The sequence below is a fragment of the Haliotis rubra genome, unplaced genomic scaffold (genome assembly GCF_003918875.1).
Source record: "Haliotis rubra isolate DU_JTF1 unplaced genomic scaffold, ASM391887v1 Scf649, whole genome shotgun sequence".
NCBI lineage: Eukaryota > Metazoa > Mollusca > Gastropoda > Lepetellida > Haliotidae > Haliotis > Haliotis rubra.
The window spans coordinates 435043-456722 of record NW_025767356.1 but is presented as its reverse complement, the minus strand read 5'-3'; the positions used below and the strand labels follow the sequence as shown (position 1 = coordinate 456722).

The 21680-nt window shown below is 41.5% G+C and overlaps 1 protein-coding gene across 4 annotated transcripts in view; it reads left to right on the top strand.

Annotated features, from left to right (window-relative positions):
* LOC124257063 (acid-sensing ion channel 1-like) overlaps window positions 1–21680 on the top strand; it is a 118024-nt gene that overhangs the window by 46268 nt on the left and 50076 nt on the right. For 3 of the 4 annotated variants that reach the window (XM_046691039.1, XM_046691038.1, XM_046691036.1), the window contains exon 2: window positions 14701–14948. The gene's annotated coding sequence lies outside the window, so the exon portion shown is untranslated. Of the gene's footprint in view, window positions 1–3491; window positions 3650–14700; window positions 14949–21680 lie in introns of those variants that run through there. The other variant, XM_046691037.1, reaches the window with a different exon arrangement.

Genomic DNA, 21680 nt, shown 5'->3' with positions numbered 1-21680 from the left:
TGAACCCTTCTGTCCCTGGTATACACCTTGATTATCACCATTGTGTTGAACCCTTCTGTCCCTGGTATACACCTTGATTATCACCATTGTGTTGAACCCTTCTGTCCCTGGTATACACCTTGATTATCACCATTGTGTTGAACCCTTCTGTCCCTGGTATACACCTTGATTATCACCATTGTGTTGAACCCTTCTGTCCCTGGTATTATCACCATTGTGTTGAACCCTTCTGTCCCTGGTATACACCTTGATTACCACCATTGTGTTGAACCCTTCTGTCCCTGGTATACACCTTGATTATCACCATTGTATTGAACCCTTCTGTCCCTGGTATACACCTTGATTGTCACCATTGTGTTTAACTCTTGTCATTAAGGATAAAACATACACACGTGATGCGTCTCAGAGAAACTCTGTTTTTCTTCTACGTGTTGACTTTCTCTGGGCATGTTGCTATGAGTTTAGATTGTTAACATTTGGGTTAAATAACGCTTGAAATACAGAACATGTCATTACAATTGATGTTTAACTGACTCGTGTTAGACTCGTTTCCATCACTAGTTTGAGTGGCTGCCACTTGAGTGAGGACAACCCAGTAGAACATTGTGTAGAAGATGTGTATACATTATCCTAGAGGTCCACGTCGAAATATTTTTCCCGAACAGAACGAGTTAGAGATAACGGATTTTTGTTGGATTAAGTAAAATATGGTTGTTGATACATACATGGGTAACGCAGACTGCATGTAAAATATGGTTGTTGATATACCTCCATGGAACCGCAGACTGCGTGTAAAATATGGTTGTTGATATACCTCTATGGTACCGCAGACTGCGTGTTAAATATGGTTGTTCATATACCTCCATGGTACCGCAGACTGCGTGTAAAATATGGTTGTTGATATACCTCCATGGTAACGCAGACTGCGTGTTAAATATGGTTGTTGATATACCTCCATCTATGGTATACGCAGACTGCGTGTAAAATATGGTTGTTGATATACCTCCATGGTACCGCAGACTGCGTGTTAAATATGGTTGTTGATATACCTCTATGGTACCGCAGACTGCGTGTTAAATATGGTTGTTGATATACCTCCATGGTACCGCAGACTGCGTGTAAAATATGGTTGTTGATATACCTCTATGGTACCGCAGACTGCGTGTAAAATATGGTTGTTGATATACCTCTATGGTACCACAGATTGCGTGTTAAATATGGTTGTTCATATACCTCCATGGTACCGCAGACTGCGTGTAAAATATGGTTGTTGATATACCTCCATGGTAACGCAGACTGCGTGTTAAATATGGTTGTTCATATACATCTATGGTACCGCAGACTGCGTGTAAAATATGGTTGTTGATATACCTCCATGGTAACGCAGACTGCGTGTTAAATATGGTTGTTCATATACCTCTATGGTACCGCATACTGCGTGTTAAATATGGTTGTTGATGTACCTCCATGGTAACGCAGACTGCGTGTAAAATATGGTTGTTCATATACCTCTATGGTACCGCATACTGCGTGTAAAATATGGTTGTTGATATACCTCCATGTTAACGCAGACTGCGTGTAAAATATGGTTGTTGATATACCTCCATGTTAACGCAGACTGCGTGTTAAAATATGGTTGTTGACATACCTCCATGGTAACGTAGACTGCGTGTTAAATATTCTTTTGTCTGCATACAAATATGTGTATCTCTACTGCCGTTTTTCAAAGTATTAATATAGATTACGAGGGAACGATCTTGTCAATACATTTACATCCAGGACACATAACGTTCAACATCGATGTTAGTGCCATTTGTCATTATAATGACAGTTTGTGGCATTGTACTGGAGTGTTGTGAAACACCACATGAAACCACCCACTGAAACTCATAGCACATTTCTCATTTCTAAAACCGTATCTCTCCATACCATTCAAATATAATTTTTCGTGCTGTTTTTCCAGTGATCATGATCACAAACCACTGTCAACAATTTATTCTATGATATTGTTGTTTTTGTAATTTCAGAATCAGACACAGGAAATTACTTGGAAATGATATTTTTGTTATTGTTATGCATACGCATGGCGTAAACCTGTATTGACATGTGTTAGTTGATTCATCATCCTCGTATCGCGCTTCAATGACTTCCCATTACTCACTACATCAGACATGATTTTCAAGTTTGTTCAACTCTGGTCAATGAAGAAATGTTCATGATGACTGAGGGGACAAATTGTTCAAAATGTATTAATAATTTTTAAAATTATACTGTAATGATAAAATTCCGGTATAGATTCCTATACTGGTGCGAAATGTTGTTTATGTGGAGAAAGCGTGATGGAATCATAGCGTTAGAGAGTGATTGGAACATGAAGTTGATCTTTTGCACGTTCAATAATGGTAGGAAACAATCTTTATTATTTATCCTGTGCAATTATTGAATAGTTCTTTAAACTTCAAACATTTGAATATTGTCCAGCATTTATATTCGGACCATGGCTGACCGTTATGAATGTGACTATAGGTCGACCAGGCCCACAGGAGAAACAAACGATGTCGTCGACATCCTGGCTCAAGCATTAGGAACATTACACTGCATGATGCAGAAAACATGACAGGAATAAATGTGTGGATTCACAGAAACAAATCTCTTTGAATATCTACACATGTGAGGGGGAAATCCCCGAAGGCTTCCAGGAACGCTGTCGGATGAAGTGAGGACTTAGCTGACCTTACGCCACGCTAACCTGTATAAATGGCGACCTCGCAGGGGACGTTCTTGGTGACGCATGTGAACCCGGATGTACAGGGATGCTGCTTCAGTCTTCTATTCCAACCACCTTTCGCCATATCTGCCCCGTTTTCAACTGTAAAATCTAGCAAAGCACTTGTTAGACGAGGACCAAGGATTGATTGTTCAATGGGGGCAAATATTACCTGACCTTCAACAAAGATAAATGGCCTGGACGAGAGATCAAACTGCAAAGGGACTGTCTTGAAATTTGTTAGAATAACAATATTCCGTTCTATCAGCAAAACATGTGCTACCCTGTTGCGTTATTGAATGACACATCTTTCGTCTGCATTTCGACAACGGTCAAATACTTCCTTGATGAGATTCCAAAGGGATATCACCTGGATCATGAATCATAATTATGAAAGTACACGCTTAATATGTGGTTATTCATATGACATGATTTTTTAAATCTAACTTTAATGGAACTTGCATTTATTACTTACTCCAATTTACCTTTCATTTACTCCTTACTGTGGTAAAACAACAGCTGAATCTGCGTACTCCAACGTCAGTGATTAACTTATGCATGGAAAATAGCGCGGAGTTGTTATTTGCATTGCTGCACGTTAATATCCATGAAATATTATATCGGTAATTTTAGTTAACATTCGTTCGGTCCATGCTTGGGCTATCGATTACATAGCAGCAGCATATTTTTGTAAGGTGTCGTGTGTCCGGGTATTGTGGGGCTATAGTCCAACAACGTGTGTATCCTGGTGACTGTTATCCGAAACCAACAGAGCGCACTTGCAAGATTGTTCCACGTAATCGTACACATGCTGCGACTAGCGTGGGGTAATAATCTCAGTGCCCCAGTGTGCTTCTCGTGCTAAGGGATTAGTGCCTTCCAGTAAGTATATTTTGAGTCTTATACATGATCTCTTCTGGACATTGAACGTCTTTCAGTGACATGCATTCATTACTAAGACTTAATTGCAAGTGAAATACTGACTGCGTTTTACTTTTCTGAGGTTTGACATTGTTGCTCCTGGTTAATAAGTATTCATTATTTGAAGTTTGTAAAACAGAACTGTATTCATGAACCCGTTCAAATACAAACACATTTACCCTCCTAGTTGTAAACGCTATGTAACGTTGTGTGAAGGAGTGACAAGTGACATGAATCAACAACAGCTGAACGCTACGATGTCCGAGGCATATGTGCCAGAGACGATCCATCTCTCCCAGCAAAACGTCACGACAAATAGTAACATCCCCAGAGTGCGGTGCAACTTAAATGAAGACAAAAATAATCAATTCTTTGATGAATTATTAAATATGGTGGTGTTTTCAGCTTTCATGCATCAGGGAGTCATTTTGCAAGGTGAAGGGGAATGACTGGTGGTCATTTGTCTGAACCTGTGAGATCATGTTTATGTCTAGAAATGGCTTTATCATCGAATGTTAACACTAGTTCTATTTAACCTCCTTCTAAAAAATGTTATCTTATTTTGACTTGTGCCATACGTTTCCATGTTTCTTCAGTCATTTGTTTTTGACTGGTGCCACCGGTTGGGATGATTTCGTGTACACCTGGTACTGCGGTAATATCACTATTTGATACTGATGCATAAACACATGCTCGTGATACAATCGGTCGTGTACAAACGATTCTGCTTTTAAATATATCTTTCGAATAAATCTGGAAAGGTTTTGCCGCTTCTTTTTCCTAGTTACCAGCTAACTAACCAGATGAGTTCTATGTATGGTGCCCACACTTTGGTTACTGGTAACGTGTAGTTGTTTAATCACGGGACATTGTCATGAGAATGGTGTTGCCGGTTTCATGTTTCATGGTGAACAGCTGTTATGTGATATGGTCACATATGGTTGGATATATATCTCTGTGGTGATACTTCTGTTACTGTCCATTGTCAAACCTAGCCGCCATGAGTTTACATTTTAATTCACGTATCCTCTCCTTGTGTGCCGGCTGGTGTTTGTTCGAGTTTAAGGGAAGCCTAGCAGCACAATACATAATTGGTACCAGCAAAGAAAATGTTCTCCTGAATTTCGCTGGATTGGTGTCGACACACAGACGACTTGACTCTGGCACTGACACAGTGTGACCTTGACACAGTGTGACCATGACCCCAACTCACCCACACGAGACAACATAATTTGTAGTTCCACATGTGGTATTTATATGGCGAAGAATCGATTGTCAAAATGATTTCTATTTATTTTTTTCACGGTGACATTATACTGACGTTTTCAAAGTTTGACGACTCAGGGGCAAGCATGATCGCCGTGCAGTACCCTGTTCTAAACTGTACTCCACCCTGTTCTAAACTGTACTCCACCTTTCGAGTTGTTGTTCCTTTAACTGAACCTCTCGTCACGATATGGCTGAAATATTGCCGATGTAACAATAAATTATCTCACTCACACACTTTAAGTGAACAATTGACTTGGACCTGCGTGTATTTGCGACGTGTACGACCGATGGAGACTCCGTGTCCCAAACACTATTTGTTGGTGATTCATGAACACCCGCTCTTGGTTGTAGACACGACTCAACTTTTAGCGGATATGTTTTAAAATATGTAGATGTATCTTTCTCTCTTATATCCTATCTATGCAGATTCATCGAAAGGTGAATATCGGACAGGTAACTGTTAATAAGTCAGGTCCGCCTTTCGGCAAGTTGGAACCATGTTATGCTTTACAAGACCTCCAGCTGCAATAGATTAAATTCACCAACAGGCAAATCCTTCTGGGAATCATGTTGGAAGCAGAAGTAGCGTAAGTCCCCTTGATCCCCAGGAAGGTGGTCTGTCTTTGGTCGCTAGTGGTCCATGGCTTAGTTTTAATTCATACTAAATAACAGTGTAAGAAAGTAAAATAATATTAAAAAAACGGTTTGTTTTATACCTTAACTGTGATATTGAACATTCGATTTTACTGTCCTTTAGACAGACTTTCAATTAATATAGATCACAATATTTGCAATATGGATGTAAAAGTTTAACTAACAACTTCACTAACTTAACTATTTCACGAGTGCGAACTCGATACAGATTCTTGTACCGTTGTCAAGCAAGGACAAAACCCGGTCGGGTAGTTAAGACTTTAGTCATCGTCTGGTGTTATGTCACTGAGGAAACATGTCTATACTCTTCCTTCAGTAGAGTTGATAACGGTTTATTCAGACGTTGTGCCCGATGTCGGATTAGTTTGTCGAATGTCTCATAACTGTTAATGACATCCTGTAGGATGAAACTGACATCCATTGCCGTCACAACAACAAACTATAATGTGAAATTAATTTAAAATTATGCTCATCCGTCGTCTCTGAGTGGAAGTATGAAATGACAGAATACTATTAAGGCTTTACACATCCGCCGTCAAATGTTCTCTGGAGGCAGGAACTGGATCAAGCTCGACATCCATCTGTCGATACAGTTGGCAACTTCAACGTTTAAGCATGATGACTCTAACGTTTGTGGATTAGGTATTGGATTAATTATGTATTATTGTTCAAAACCAGAAGGTCGGAAAAGTGTTTGATGAATAATATAATTGTAGTTAATGTAGCAAAAGTAAGAAAACGTTTTCTACACTACTGTTTCACCGGAACGTAAATCATACGTTTATGAGTTTTATATCACACTAATGTGGAGTTAAGGAAGGATAACTACTCATGGATGACCACCTCTGTGTTACAGTGGGACGTCTCGGCGTAGGCTGGGGCCGTTTTTAAGCAGAGGGTGAGTGAGTTTAGTTTACGCCGCACTGAGCAATATTCCAGCTATATGGCGGCGGTCTATAAATAATGGAGTCTGGACCAGACAATCCAGTGATCAACAGCATGTGCATCGATCTACGCAATTGGGATACGATGACATGTGTCAAACAAGTCAGTGAGCCTGACTACCCGATCCCGTTAGTCGAATCTAACGACAAGCATGGATTACAGAAGACCAATTCTAACCCGGATCTTCACGGGTTTTGTATGCAAGAGATGAACAGAATAAGGATAGAGAGGCATATATACAAGTGTGAAAAGATGTTCTTAATAGTAGTGGGATAGGACTGCAATAGTATGGGGGAGCCAGTTAACTACACACATCAATTTAAGGACTGGCCACAAGAAGTTGTTTATCCATATATTCCTATCCTTCCTTATTGCCTCAGCTTATACCTGCATCTCAAAGAAGTCAATTTGGAGTACACGATCCATTAAAAATATGAAACGGTTCTCCGTACGATCGTTGTCACTGAGATGAACAGGCCCATGAGCATTGAGCTAGAGATGTGGGGATGTTACGCTGGTCCTGTCACATCGATCACGTGTTGGTTTGATGAATTAATGGCAGCTTTCGTATTATGTGCAGTATTCTGTAGTTACACGTTAACAAGAGACGATGCAGGTCTTTGTAGTGGTAGAGGATGAACCTTGCTACGTTTCCCGTAAGGGAGAGATTAAGGCAGTCAGTGAATGATGTGTTAAGTACACAAGCGCCCCGATGAAGGGCCATCAACCTGCGACACATCCCTTGTGAGTTCACACGGAACAGAGCACAATCAATATGACCTTAACTACGTTGTGATATTATGTCGTGCCAGTGACGTGAAGGTCGTGACAGTGACGTGAAGGTTATGCTCATGACACTGGTATTTACTTCTCAGTGCTGCGTGTAGTTACGTAATACGATACGTGCACTTTGGATACACCCAACATGATTGCACCATTGCGCAAGAACACTTATTCTATCATGGCTGATCGAAGCTAAACTGAAAAATGAGCTTATTCATATTTGTATCAGTGTTAACTTTCTACATTAGTTTTAGTTGTAATTGTGATATTTTAGTCGTTTTACTGTCCTTCGTCGACAGGTTTTTATAATATACATATATTCCATTTCAATGTCAAATATGTTCTCGCGATACGAGATATTGCCGATGTGACGTTAAATATTAACTCAATCAATCCTTAAGATGTTGAGATGAAGCTGTTTTAAAACCTTTCAGTTTCTGTTGCACAATCAGCAAAGTACACTGTGTGGTATAATACGAATGTGTATTTACATACCATAAACGATTGCTTCCTCAATTCAAACCTAAAGCTCAGGTAAAACATCGGACGCTCCCAATGTCGGTTTACCCAGTATCTTCATTGACATCAAACATGCTCGTGTATGCAGTTTGCAGTGTTTTTAATCTAGAGCTACACTACTTGTGTACCGGAACGCAGTAAATTAGCAGGTGCAATCTGGTGCTGTTCGTTTGGTCCCTCACATGTTTTGGGTTGTTTGCTGTTTAACGCCACACTCAGCAATTATCCAGCAAATGATCGAGTCTGGACCAGACAATCCAGTGATCAGCCGCAAGAACATCGATCTACGCAATTGGGGTACGATGACATGTGTCAACCAAGTCAGCTAGCCTGACAACCAGATCCCATTAGTCTCCTCCTATGACAAGCATGGGTTTATGAAGGCCAATTCTAACCCGGATCTGTACTGGTAGGCTTGCATGTCATCGAGCACTGCACAGACAATACACTACAGTGATCCAACATATATTTAGCTCCACATACATTACTGCCGGTTTAATGCAAAGACTGCTGATGACACGTAGAAATACTGTTAATAACGTCACAACGTTAATGACAAGTTAATAAGGAAAAACGATTCTTGTAAACATGTTGTACACGTGTACATAACTAGGTGTTGCATAGGTTTCATAGGTGTGTCCAGTACATAAATAGACGTAGGATTCATATGTTTGTTCGGTTTAAATCGTATTGGGTGACAATGTCTTGATTTATGGGATCACCAGTTATCATTTTACAGTGACTCGTAAAACATATGATAGCGATACAGTCGGCATGCTACAATTAATTCTGCTTTCAGGAGGTTTTTTGTAGTTATGTAAAGGGTTTGTATCATCTGTACAATACAGGCTGAATGAAACTTTTGAGAACAAGGTGATCTGGGGGCTGACATTTCCCATGCTCTCACGTTCTATATCGCTGTTGCATTTTCCACATCATTGACAGATAATACTAATTATAAACTATTGACATTTATAGTTATGATTTTATAGTCCGTATCTGATCCATCAATGCTGTCATTACTTTTTCATGGCACCCTTTAACGATGAACGTAAACGTTTAATTACTGGTACTAATGTGAAGTAATTGTATAATATCTACGGTAATGGAGCTAATTACCAAAGGCGGGGACTACAACATAATTATACTAATTATATTGTAAGCCTGTCCTGAAAAAAGCAGGCTAAACAGACCGACAAAACTGACGGGATCCTGCGATGATTTCACCATTGCCTCCTGCAGCCATATTCAGCCTTACGGTCGCACCCATAGCAGCTCAGGCCTTGCTGTGGTTGACAATCTGACCAGATAAAAGCAGCAGAAATCATTTCCTATACAGCTAAAAGACATCGACTATTTCACAGCGATGTGCCTGTGAATCACTATGAAACAGTCATGATATCACACAAAGGAAACTGTATCCTGCCGTACAGGTTTCACAGCCACGCAAATGCAAGTCAATTTTAAGGTACAATTCAAAATGTGGAACATCACCTACCTTACGGATACGTCAAATTCAGACGTATTCTCACCATGTCAACAACATAGCGTGAAGTAATTGCCAAATTTACCACAATTTGAAAGTGCGGCATAAATACATACATTCGGCCATCGAAGCTCGTTTATGTGGGTTTTCAGATCATTATGATAATGTACATCTAAATGAAATTGCTGTGATCCTGCACGAGATAAAATAAAATGATGTTTGGGTTCCTAATCTGTTTGTCTCAGCCTGCAGTGGCTGCGGTAAGACAACACCAACATGTGGGCATTCTTACCGCCATGTAACTCGGCAACAACGCACACTTGATTCGCTTACACAACAAACACAAGTAGTTTTAGCCATGGACCAGACTAGAGTGTATTGATGTGATTAATGGGAAATCCGCATTAAGGTTTTGGACACTGGAGGAGTCCCGTCTCTACTTGGGTTTAATGCTCTGAAAAAAAGTTGATTCTAGAAATTAATGGATTCCCTTGCGTTGTCTTGACTGCAAGCCCCTGGTATTTTAATTTGTCTCTTTTCTACAAAAATAGATTTGGACATGGATTTGGCATCGGCTGATAAATTTCTGTAATTGGTCTGATGATTAACAACTACAAAGAGACTGTTATGATAGGTTTATTAATGTTAAATCTGTCAGCAGTGTCCTTAACGCAGGTTAGCGTACGGAGTATTTCGTGGTGGGGTGGGGATAGGGGTTGGGGCTCGATTAACACGATCGAAATGTCGTTTTAGGAACTGGCCCCCGTTCCACAAAGTGACTGGACAGTCTACACCAGTCTATCGGCGTTACAATCGTATAAGTGGTTAGGGGCGGTGGGGTAGCCTAATGGTTAAAGCGTTAACTCGCCACGCCAAAGACCCGGGTTCGAATCCCCACATGGGTACAATGTGTGAAGCCCATTTCTGGTGTCCCCCGCCGTGATGTTGCTGGAATATTGCTAAATGCGGCGTAAAACCAAACTCAGTCAGTCAGTATAAGTGGTTAATTCACTTCTATGGACGATGATCCAGTGGAAGACATTGACATGTCTTCCTTGACACTCCAGTAAGTTCATGGACGCGAGCCATTAAACATTGTCATTGTCTAAACAAATGTCGGGGTTAGTATCACTGACATGCGATAACGACTGCGGTAGGAAGTAGAAGTTCATAACATTGACGTGTTTTAACAATAAACTGTATCACTGTCCGAGCCGTGGAACGGCCTATGTTTAGACAGTGCAGAGTCAAAGCTTGCTGGAATAGTCTTGAATAACTATAGAGGTATTCTGCGTAGAACATTATGTAAAACTGTTTATTGACAAATGCGTATGCTCTCTTTACATCAATACAAGCAGTTTTGTGAAGATTTCATGTGTTAACCCTGGATATCCAGCCTACGCCTATTTTCGCGCAGCTTGCTGTTGGGTATTTACAGAATATGTTATCGGTCACTGACTTGCTATTATCCTATACGGCCATTGTTCTGTCACTGGATTTTCTTAACCCATTCCATTGTGTATTGCAACAGAACTGTTTACCTTATCAAATTTGTAATAATAGGATGCCTTGTTATTTTGGAAAGCCGTACTTCACTTAATGTTACTCAGAACCAGTATATTTGTGTTGAATGCTTCTTGTTTTGTGCACTTTTACATGCTATAAAAACATTACATAACTCAAATGTCAAATCGCTAACACGTTCACCCCTTTCGAGAATACATGCTTTCAACACCCGAGATCCATTCACGCAAAGCGTACTGCTAATTTGGGAACCTGTTTTCTTAGATAGCGGAAATAATCTGATCTTATCTTCTTGTGGTTATTACCATCCGGGAAAAATATATTCACTTTCAATGAAACATAGGCAGCCAAGGTTTAAATACAGAGATATGGTTTAATAATATGCACAGCATCGTAAAGTTGGCTAATTGCCGCGTTGAGCTATCTTTCTCCAGCTCCAGCCTTTGGCGTTCATATGTCACAAGACTTGAGGAAAGCTCCTTTATCAGGATGTCAGAGCGTGCGTGTGATATGACGCTTGCTTAGAAACTGTTTGAGCATGGTTACAGCATTCAAGACCTCGGTAAAAATTTCAACGTGATTCATGGTAGGACATTCCATTATCTAACGCACCAGTGACCAAAATGATGTTACCGTGTGTAATTTTTAAGATGAACAATTGACTAGCCTTTGCATGTGTTAATGACTGATGCCGCTGGTGGGCAAAATACTTTCGCCTTTTCGCGTTCATCTTACACATACTCACGACATTATTGGAAATGAACAAGCTCCGCCTTCCGTCGTGTTTTTTATGGATGTGGGAAGGGTTCTTGTAGCAAGACAGTGACTTCACAAAAACATGTACTAATGACGACGTGCATTCAACGACTGACGAAAGTGTAAACCTGGGCAGGAGCATGAGTCACAGACATCACCGGCATCAGCCTCATCATGCTGGATTACAGCCGTCAAGAACACTCACTGTAGTAATTGGATGTCGGGTCTGTGATGCATTACATGTGCAGGGTAGTACACCGGCATGTATTGTGATTATTATAGGACACAATGTTGACATTCGATTTATCAAAAAGGGACCCAAGAGGAAGGAGGGTGAAAAATAATGTCTCGATTCAGCAACCGCGATCCAGAGATTACCCCCAGCAGGCTAGAAAGTTCGGCCGACAAGGATGTTCTCATGTTTGACTATATGTTCTGACTGCATATTCAAGCTCATTCGGCGGAAAGGTACCTGAAGGTCCCGGGCAGATATTTAAAAGTTTCTAGATGTCTCTTGTTTTTTTCAGCAGGGTTTTCTATGCTCCTTTTCTTTTACATTGCATTTCAAACCTCATCATATAAATGTCTGTTACCTCTGGAATCTGGGACAAAGATAACAGCCACCACGGCATTAGCCATTGTGCTTGTTGAAATACAGGGTACATTTATTTACAAATCAAATATATGTACACGTGAGCATTAATTAAGCCCCGTCTAAAACCAACGCAAGTACATATTTTACATACCACATCACGTCATAACGTACCTTACTGGAATGCTCATGTATGTATAGCACGTGATACACATAACAAAAGATGTAGATCACATGCTCTTGTGGTATAAATGTCATAACTACAGCACAGTTTAATGGCAATAGAGAAAAATATCTTTTTTACATGGCAAGTCGTAGACTTTGAGAAAATACACGATGTCAAGTTATCAGCATTAGTGACGACGGATTGTTTCTGTCCTATAATCGGTGCTAACCTAAACATAAACCACACTTGCGAGGAAGCACGTGGTCACCAGATATGAAAAGGAAATGGAGACCGAGTCCGCGATCCTCTGACGAGACTTCAGCAGGAAGTACTGGACACCGTCGTCGTACCACATTTTGATAACCATCTCCTTACTTGTGTTTGATGTTCATGGATGACAACGCTCGACCTCACCGTTTTCGAGCTGTTATTTGCAGAACAATGACATCGAAGCATTGCGCAGCCCCTCCACGGGGAAGATTCTGATGGGGAGAATTCAACGCTGTATTGCCAGTATTATTAGACTGGCAAATGTTATCCATGTGACGGGTCTACGCCAGGTGCTGATGCGGTCACCGGTGGTGGTCGTTACAGTCAACCAATGGTTATATGAGAAGCGTGTGATAATCAGATTGGTGACGTAATCATGGTGACCATACATTGCGTCATTGATATTCCTGTTGTTGTTTTTGAGTGTGTCTATTCCTCACAGATTGCAAAGAAACTCCTTTTATTTGCTTTCAAGGCATTTGAACAACATAAAGTGTTTTCGTACTTATCATGTCAAAATGTGGGTGGTGCCTGATTAATGCTCATGAATTTAGTTTCCCATGTTAATTTCTCAATGAAACAGTTTGACAAATAATGATCAATGCTAATGAATGCGAACAACTGACGCTGCTAACATGATTGACTCGTCTCAGCAGTGTGTAGACTCCGTCAAAGAAATCATTAGTTCATGTTCATAAAGAAAAGTTTCTATGCAAGGTAAGCTTTGAAGCAAAAATAGAACTGTGGTGTGATGTTGAACAATATGGAAATACCTAATTAATTATTAATGCCAAATATGATTTCTAAGGCAGCAAATTATGTTCCAAAAACGGTGTCAACACAAGTTGTCACGGAAATAAATGGGCAATCCAAGTCATATAAATGTTTTTGTTGTGCTTTATGCATTCTCATGTATGCAAGCCCAGGATAACTAACACCTTGTCGGGGCTCAATTCTCGTCTTCAAAACATCAACCATATGTTCTTATTACAGGAAACTGCTACTGAAGTGTTGTCAAGTAACTGCCAACAATATAGTCATAAATATACCTGGAGGTTATATGTAGGTAATCAAAGCTAATATGGTAATACTACAGGAAACACATTCTCAAACTAAATGACTAGAACATAATATTTTCCTTAAGAAAACATACTTAAACCAAAGCACATACCAACCGGGCAATGTTCTGTTAGAGTGTCGACTCAACGCTGTAGATATGCAGCTGCCACACATGATAAGTGCCGTTTAATATGTTGTTGTGCGCTTTTCTCAACATCATGAGATAGGTTATGCTGTGAGGTTTTATCTCCATACACTTACACTGATATTTCATTATGAATGGGACATTATTTAAAACGAATAAAACAGATAAAGGAGGAATACATGAACATTATTTCACAATCTAACCGCACCATGTGCTGTATTTTGTGCAAAAAACAGTTCTTCAAGTGCATGGGAATAGCTGTGATTCCCTGTGCAGGCCTTCTGATTGGGTTGGTTGGTTGGATTTGTTAACACCGCACTCACCAATATTCCAGCTTTATGTCGGCGGTCTGTAAATAATCGAATCTGAGACCAGATAATTCAGTGATACCCGAATCGTGACAACCTTTAATATATGTGCTTTGTGGCTGGTTGGTTAGCTTTTGTCCTGAGGGCACCGAAATACAAAACTTGTGATGCAAGTGACTTTCTACATACTTGTAACAGAGCATTACCCGTGCATATTTACCGGTGGCATGTAGAATGACAGAATGAACTAATTGGAGAATGATATTCAGTGATATCCGGATTCCGCTCCGTCCAAACAATTACGTTTGATATAACAAGCGGCCTTGTCAAGATACATGCTGGTTTAAAGTGGCTGTAGCCCTGCTTATGAAGCATGTCTTGAAACGGTTCATGTTCCAAGCTGACCTTTATCGTTGTAATTATATTTACATTTTTCCCTTCGCATTCGGCATTTATGTCACAGCTTTGCAGACACGTTCCATATCATACCTTCACACGGATAAATCATCACTCATGTTCTTGTGTTTCCTTTGCAGATATCTGACAAAAGCTTAACCCTGCAGAGGAGTCAGGGGAATATATGATGAGCCAAAAGGACGAAATGAAGCGTTTACAGTGTCTTCAGATGGAGGACAAAGCACATGTGCTCCAGGATGAAGAAGGTCTGGATTCGGGGGGAACCCGACAAGAAGGGAGTTAAGAACTTGCTCATCTACTATGCTCGCCATTCTACCATGCACGGTATCCCTTCTATCGTCGGGTCGCGCCTATACAAGGGACGCAGGTAAGAATGCGAGATCTCATTAGATTGAAGGAAGCCTATGAGGGCGATCGGGTTTTATTTCTCTCATGGGCATTGTGTTTCTCATTTCTGGCGACCACGCTTTGACATAAGTGGACATGTGCTAGAAGCAGAGGGAAACCACTTCGAAACTTAAGTTATTTTGTATCGATGTATCAAAGGCATTGGCTGATAACAACGAGTACCAACCACAATGATGAATATAACATGTAGGTAGTTTACATGTTGGTGTTGACCTTCATGAGGCTAGTTTTCATTTGAACCGAACACATCAATATGGCTACACTATTGAAATTTCGCAGTGATCACAGTCAACTAATGTCACAAGCAATATTCATCCCTCACACATAATCCCAACTATTTAAACACAATGTAGGCCAAACGCGTGTATTAAATATTAATATAACCCTCCATAAACTGTGGCAATTCACTCAGAAGTTTGTGACACACAATGGAACTTTATACACACAGCGCACGATATTTGCCGAGATTATTTCCGGATCACTGTGAACGCTGTGGTGTATGATCGATCCTGTGCTGCTTATGACTTTAACTTCCAGATGTTTCGGTTATATTACTTTTTCTATCTGTCTTACTAAAGGCGTGATGTCCTCAAAATTCTCCTTTTCCGGCTTATCTCCAAAATGATTGAAAATATTTCAGGCGTCGCGGTCCCCTGTTGCCTCCCCTGTTGGATAACATCTGCTAGAAAGATGATCACGCTATCACCCTTTGACTGGTGTCGGTGTTATTACTGTCAGAGGTCTCGGCAAACCTAGAAACACACAATCAGCTTTTATCCGCAGACAGTGCATTCCCGATACGATACGTTATTGCAACAATAAACGAGACAAGTCTACCATTTGGAATGTATTGGCCAAACATTTCTTATATCGTGTGATGATAGTCCAGCAATAACCACGCTGGAACCAGACGCGGAGTGAACCACACAGGGAATTACCACATATACATAAATGTATTTTCTACAGAAGCGAATACCATTAAAAACACTTCTGAAATACCCAGGTTTCCAGGCCAAACCCCATGTCGAAAACACCATTAATGACAGTGATGTATTTGGAGCCGGCTGGACGCAATGCTGTGTATGTGTGAATCCAATTTGGTGTGTAAAACTAGTAGCGCACGAGGCTGCAAGCGTAGACTCAGAGTAACTTAAGTTTACTTAGCAGTTTGTAAATTGTTTTATATCTGGAGCGACAAAGGGCAACATGATGAACTTTTTCTTCCCGGGTGAAATTTGTTTGAATGTATGGCGCCAACGTCGCCATGTGTTGTGCGTGACAAAATTCACGTCAGCATGTGCATCAAGTTTGTGTGAACGGCGCCTGCGTGTTTTCTGAGGAGCAATCAAATGCGCGTTGAGCTATCGTGTGAGTAGGGGCCAGTGTCATTGTGGAGGCAGTTTCACGTGGTGTGTTGAAACATTAGACTCACTGTGTTCACCTCACATGTGTTATTTACTTACCCACTCTGTGACAATAAGCTCCAGAAAAAACATTGTTTATTTATGTGGCAAAGACACGGTTTCCTTTAAACAGAGCGAGAATGCGTCTTCGAGTTATGTGGTCCTACAGTGATATAGGACTGTGTGTGTGCGTGGCGTGTTGAAACATGTGACTCACTGACACGTTTTATTTGTATACCCTTTCTACTATGTGATATGCAAAGCAAACATGATATTATGTATAGATTGTAGTAATTAGAATCGCTTGCGTGGAGAATACGTTAAGTACGTTAGACTGTCTTGTAGCACATCAGTGTAGATACACTGTGCGCTTACAGGGACACCTGAAATGAAACTCAGTTGGCAAAACCCGGGTGAAACATCCGGTGATCCCCAGGGAGTTGAGATTGATAATACGACGTGTCGTTGAGATTGACATCTAGTTATCGAGGGAAAATCAAAGCGCCTTTGAGCAGCTGAGCTGGATATCGGGGCTATATAAATGTATGTAAAACCATACCCCGGCCTTTGTAGTGACGAGCGGACGCTTTAACCACAGGACTATCCCGTCGCCTGCTCTGAAATTCGCATTATGTGTCTTAAGTTACAGGAACAGAGTACGTGTACTACGCCAGATGCCTAATGCGTCCATCGATGCATTTAATAAAAAATAATTCGTGGATGCGTAGAGACTAACTAATCCTACTGGATGAATCTACGATCACATGATATTATGAGAATTATAAATGTGTTTTTATCCTTAATGGGACCTTTTATATTCAAATTTTATGACAAATGTCCTCAGTGATCCCTTGTCAAAGTGACTCCTTTGTCAGTTTTAACACTTCTCTAAATTAGAACTAGCGCAAAACGCTGAACACCAGTCAGTCAAATGTCTCTCATATACCAGGATCAAATACATTGACTACGCAATCAGAGTGGTGCTGTGTTAAGGCCTTCGTGATAGTTATATATCCCTATTGAGCTTTTAATATCTCGTAATCAGGAGATCAAGTTCCATCCTGTCGCATATTCATTCACGTCGTATACACCCAGGAGGCAGCCTACAGCTCTGTCTTGTCTGGTGACATTTTTTAGATGAATGTCTACGCCAATAACATCCAGCTTAGATTAACATGAGATCCGGAAGATGGTTTCTGATGAGAACTGGCCAGTAGCAGCCACTGTTAATGATCCGTCAGCATATGTAATTGATCATTTTAAAGACACCATAGCAAGTGCTAAGCATTGTTAACGACGGCTGGAAGGAATTCATGTCATGCCTGCAGGTAGTTCCGTGATGGTAAACAACAGTGTTAGACTGATGATCAGGCTGAGGAGAAGTACGCTGCTCGTGATGAGATCAGCTGGAGCATCAGCAATGTATCAGATATATGACATTTTCCACTCAATATGAAAATGAAACACAAAGTGCATCAGTTAATCATCGTACATATGTGTGAGTGGAACTGGGTAAGTTTCAAAGTTCATAAAGACTCTTATACTCGAAACTGCGCATGCCTACTCTCCCCATTGTCATGGACAGCGACACTGTACTGCCTTGGAGGCAAGTATTCGGATGGGTGAGGCTGTTTTATGTCGCCTTAAACAATACTCCTGTAACACTACATCGAGGACACCACTTCACACATTACATGTATTCCTAGGCGTGTACCGTGTTGGGAAGCGAACCCTGGTCTTCGGGATGATGACCGAAGGCTTGACCATGAACTGCGGTCTGCGGGACCATCTCCGGTAATGAGCAACTACTGTAGAGTAATATAATCAGGAGGTGTTAAGGAGCCACTGTCAGGCGCGTAGCAAGCCATTTTTTTCGTGTTAGTCCGATAGGTTGCAAAGCTTTATATTTAGTATTGAGGGCTTGTCCGGCCTTGTTAACAACAATCATGGATGGGTAAGCCCGGGCTATTTTCATAATGGTAGATACGCCCCTGACTGTTGAAATCATCGGCTCATCCTGACATGAATCAGGGGTTGTCTAGCCGCTTGGTACTATATGCGATACCACTGAACATACCCCGTCACGAAACTGTCCCTCAATACTGAGGGACACCTACCGCATGAGCACAAACTAGCTTCCCTGAATATATATTCACAGAGTGATTGTAAGGCTGTACCACCAGCTGCTCCTCGACAACCAGACTTAAAACAACGAGGCTAATGAACATAAACATAGAAGTGTAATTAAATCGGTGTCTCAGAATATTGAAACAGAACCCGCTGTATAATCATTCTTGGACACAGCATCCTAATGAGACACAGTGTGTGTAACCTCCGTCCTGTATTTCTGAAGGCGCATACCGCTCAAGGCTGCTTTCTCGTTCTGTTTAATGGTGGCTATGCCACACTAATGAACGCATTTAGACAGTGTGTTTCCTGGAACCGGTTGTCACAGAGTTGGTAAACATGACAGAGTGTAACATTCACTGTGTCGTTGGTCGTACAATACAGGGAATCCAAGCCTGTTTTCCTATGTACGAAACTGTGACAGTGGTAAACCATACATAGAAGGACAATTCTAAGCAAAGCTAAAAAGAGGGCCACGATGGTCCAGTAGAAACTTCATTTCGAAAACGACGGTGACGTTGTTGTATGTGGAGCTGGTTTGACACAGTATCTGTGTGTGTGGAAGCGGTGTGACTGTTTCGTGTGTAAAGCTAGCGCCGCAGTATTACACGCGTGGAACCAGCACAACACAGGCACATTTTCGGAGGTTCGGGAATGTCTTTGCAAAATGGTTATATATTGGAGTAACAAGGTGTGGTGTGTTGGTTAGAGCCAGAGTGGCAATGTGATGGACGTTTGGTCCCCGCGTGAAACAGGTTTGAATGCATGGAGCCAACGTGATCATGCATCAATAGCCACGTTAACGTCAGTGTTGTGTGTGCCGAGCCAGGGCGTCAGTGTTGTGTGCCGAGCCAGGGCGTCAGTGTTGTGTGCCGAGCCAGGGCGTCAGTGTTGAGTGTGCCGAGCCAGGGTGTCAGTATCGTGTGTGCCGAGCCAGGGTGTCAGTGTTGTGTGTGCCGAGCCAGGGTGTCAGTATCGTGTGTGCCGAGCCAGGGCGTCAGTGTTGAGTGTGCCGAGCCAGGGTGTCAGTGTTGAGTGTGCCGAGCCAGGGCGTCAGTGTTGTGTGTGCCGAGCCAGGGTGTCAGTGTTGAGTGTGCCGAGCCAGGGCGTCAGTGTTGAGTGTGCCGAGCCAGGGCGTCAGTGTTGTGTGTGCCGAGCCAGGGCGTCAGTGTTGAGTGTGCCGAGCCAGGGTGTCAGTATCGTGTGTGCCGAGCCAGGGTGTCAGTGTTGTGTGTGCCGAGCCAGGGTGTCAGTCAGTGCCGAGCCAGGGTGTCAGTGTTGTGTGCCGAGCCAGGGTGTCAGTATTGTGTGTGCCGAGCCAGGGTGTCAGTGTTGAGTGTGCCGAGCCAGGGTGTCAGTATTGTGTGTGCCGAGCCAGGGTGTCAGTGTTGTGTGTGCCGAGCCAGGGCGTCAGTGTTGTGTGCCGAGCCAGGGTGTCAGTGTTAAGTGTGGAGCAGCTAGTGTGCTTGGTGGTCTGTACCGGCCAGTGTGACCAAGTGGAGTTCCTGTGAAGGTGGTGTTACACAGGACTGGTGGTGTGTTGAGACATTTGACTCAGGAACCCGTTTATTTATTAGCCCGGTCTGTGACATTAAGAATAGACAACACACTGTTCAGTTCGCTTATTAGTCTGGCAAACACACAGTTTCCATAAGACTGAACGGGAATGCGCCCACGAGCGACGTGAGCCAACAGTGACGGAGAACGGAGCTTACGCTACACGTGTCTTATAAGAAGCACTATGTCCAAGAATGATCTTAAAAAGTGTAATGTTTCAAGATTAACTTTTTGCTAAACCTTCACAATGTTGTCCATATATCGTAGTTAGAATGACAGTTCTCACCAAAACAAATGTAGGACTAAAATATGGACGCAACTTGACCATATACATTTGATTGACATGAGCATCACGTGAGCAAATTCCACACGATGATGTTAAGCAATCACTATTAAACTATAGTGCAGCTGATCGTTGTAAACAGATACTGCACTATCCTTTTCTACATCGCTTTTCCTTTTCGGCACTCACACATTAATCGCCGTAAGGTTTATTGATACCTGTTATATTTGACGTTGTACAGTGTTATACCCTGAATATGGTCAAGTCTCGATGCATCCAGCTTGTGCTGTCTTATGCTCACATTTTTTTGAAAAGTTTCACCTTCGTTGTAATTATCTCAGTGCCATTGAATTACGGATTGAACCGTTGTCACTGTTGTAAACCAATCTAATGCATAATCTCCCTGGGTAATAATAACATGTTCATGCAATATGTAACAAAGGGTGCCCTTTTTGAGCCGCATCACGTGGGGTCCCTAGAGATTCTACGAGTCTGATTTTTGTATCATGTTTCAGCATTGGGGACATTTTTTTATTATCTTGAGAGCAATGTGAGGAACATGAATAATACACAAGGCTTGTTTAATAATGAACAATAGCTCCCCCTGTGGGAAATCAGATTGAGCATAAGAGATGTTCCGACTAATGCAGTTCAACTAAGCATGTGTTTGTACGGGATAAGCAGTCTAACGCCTGGATTTAATTAATTCCGATAATGGTCATGTTGGTTGTGTAATCCTTGTAGAGCTAGAGGGGCTGGATAATTATAATTTGCGAGACGGACATGAAGACATACGTGTCATCTGTGCATGTTTAACATGGACTACTGTACCATAGATCCGAGTACTGTGTTACCTTTTACATATTGTGTCTGTGGGGGACTTATACACTTCATCTCCTCACCGGGATGTCATACAACACATGCATAGAGATATGTGTCATAATTTCGAAAGAGTCCAAACAATTTCTGACAAGAGTTTTTAAATATTCTGTAAAGTGGTACTGGTGACCGACCTTGGTACAACACACAACAAACATGAATGAATGTAGAATATATCACTATGTCCACTGATCGCATGCATATTATTGTCTGACATGTGAATGTTTATTGCAGATGCGTCACACTGTCCTTTAAATCATGAATAGATTATCTCTCCGTAGCGGAAACATTCACATATAATACCATCCAGGGACCAGTTATCATGTATGTTCGATGATGTTGTTAAGGGCGCCACTAAAGGTGTTATTAAAGGATGTTTTCGGTGAAGATAATAACGTTCACGGAAAGCATCAATTCACAGTCATTTTCAAATATTCAAGAA